The sequence below is a fragment of the Orycteropus afer genome, unplaced genomic scaffold (genome assembly GCF_000298275.1).
Source record: "Orycteropus afer afer isolate SDZICR_OR568_19922 unplaced genomic scaffold, OryAfe1.0 scaffold00271, whole genome shotgun sequence".
In the NCBI taxonomy this organism is placed as follows: Eukaryota; Metazoa; Chordata; class Mammalia; order Tubulidentata; family Orycteropodidae; genus Orycteropus; species Orycteropus afer.
Genome location: NW_006921858.1, coordinates 1545406 through 1547897, shown reverse-complemented (window position 1 = coordinate 1547897; position 2492 = coordinate 1545406).

The following is a 2492-nucleotide window of genomic DNA, read 5'->3' as shown; positions in this document are numbered from 1 at the left end:
GGGACCATTCCCTGGAGAAGGATGTCATGCTTGGTAGGGTGGAGGGTCAACGAAAGAGAAGGAGGCCTTCAACGAGATGGATTGACATGGTGGCTGTGATGATGGGCTCAAGTGTAGCAGGGATTGTGGGGCTGGCACAGGATCGGGCAGTGTTTCGTTTTGCTGTGCATGGGGTCTCTATGAGTCAGAAATGACTCGACGGCGCTTAACAACAACAACAACAACAATGATATTGAGCCTTTTTTCACATGTGTGTTTCTTTGAAATGTGTGCTTCTGTCCTTTGGATATTTAAAAATTGGATTATTAGTTTCTTATTTGTTGTTGTTGTTATGTGTCTTGGAGTTGAACCTGACTCACAGCAATCCCTCCTTGGGTTTCCAAGATAGTATCACTATGGAAGTAAATTGCCTAACCTTCATTCTAAGGAGTGCCTGGTGGGTTTGAACCTCCAGCCTTCTGGTTAGCAGTTAAGTGCCTTAGGCACTGTGCTACCAGAGCTCCTAGTTTCTTATTAATACTTAATAATTCACTGAATACTAAAATTGCTAATCTTTTGTCAGTTGTGTGTTGCATGTAATTTCTCCCATTTTTTAATAACAGTTTCTTTAAAGTAACTTGATTTCCTGTTATTGATAACACTTGTTGGCTCATTTAAGAAATCTTTCACTGCGTGAAGGTCTGAAAGATATTCACCCATATTTTGTACTGAAGTCTACCTACCTTTTATTCTCTCTAATGAAGTTGACCAGTACTACCACATTAGAGGCAGGACTGAACCCATTTGGGATTCAGTTAATATGTTAAATTTACAAGAGTGTGTTGCTTTTAAAGTGTTTCTTCTAAATGTGAAATGAAAGCTTTAGGTCCTTGATTACGTCATTTAAGGTATAAGTTTGAAGTGGGGAAAATATTTGAGTAGAAAATCTTTCACCATGTGTATCCTGTCTATTTATGGGAAAGGCCTTAGAATGTTGTTGTTGTTGTTATGTGCCGTCAAGTTGGACCCGACTCATAGCGACCCCTCCTTGGGTTTCCGAGGCAGTATTACTATGGAAGTACATTGCCCCATCTTCCTTCCGAGGAGTGGCTGGGGGGTTTGAACTGCCAGCCTTCTGGTTAACAGTCAAGTACCTTAGGCACTATGCTACCAGAGCTCCTAAGGCCTTAGAATAGGTATCCCAAAAACTTACAGGAGCACTTTATTAGTAGTAGTAGTAGTATGCTTTGAGTGCAAATTTACAAAACAGATTTGTTTTACATTCAACAGGTTATGCACATTTGATTTCACAGTCTTGATTACAATCCCCAACTATAACAAACACGAACTCTCCTCCCCTCCCATCCCTGTGACTATCCCCTCCCTGTGCCCTTCTTATTGATGCATTCCTGTCTGTCCAGCTTTCCCTCTATGTGAATGCTAACACTCTGATGTCTCATAGTTGATTGATCTAAGGGGTGCATCTCCCTAGGGTAGGTGGGTACATCTTACACAAGCCCTTTAATCTTCTACAGTATGTTTTGGTAATTACTGATCTGATATTTATTTCTCTTGCACTGGAAATCTTTTTCTTAGAGTAACTAAAACTGAATGATTTTGGATCACCCTGCTGTCACTACTTCTGTTCTGATATCAGCAAAATTCCTTGTTTTTTAAAGCTGTGAAGAGCTTTAAAAAATATTAGAGAAAAAGCTTTATTGTGGTTAATATTAAAAGAAAAATTACCACAAAATAAATGTATAACCAAACTTTAATCTTAATCTTTAATATAATAAATATATACAAAATGCAGTCAATTGGGAATGTGATTTGAGAAGACTAATTTTGCTTTCATGTAGTCAAAGACTTTTATTTTAAAAACAACATACCCATTGCTTTATTCATTTCAACCAGAAAAAAAAAAAAAAATGGGAAAGAAATACAACTTAGTATTTGAATCTTTCCAAACTCAAGGACTAGAAAATAAAACCAGATGGACTGCACCTGGGTACATTCCTCAACTAACAAGCCAGGAAATTCCAGGCTGTGTTAATAATCATGTGAAGTAAAGAAGTATTCAGATACACCATGCTTGTCTAGATCTTCTGAAACACTCATCTCCTCCCCCATCATCTTTTCACATTTCATGAATTATGATACAAACTAGAAAGTGCACAAAATATACGTGTTCAGCACAATTAATGATCACATTGAAAACACTCATGTAACTACCACAGGTTAAAATAAAGATATTTACCAGTATCCCAGAAGTTCTTATGCACTCCACCAGTCAACACTCTCATTTCTGTAGCTGAAAGAACTGAAAAAAAAATTTCAAGCCAAGAGTTGCAATATAAAGGATTCTACAGAAAAAAAAAACATTGAATGACACAGAAAGCATCAAAAGAAGATAGAAGAAACATACAGAGTCACTGTAAAAAAAAAAAAAGAAAAGAAAGAATTTGTCAATGTTCAACCATTTCACGAGGTAGCATATGATTAAGAACTGATTG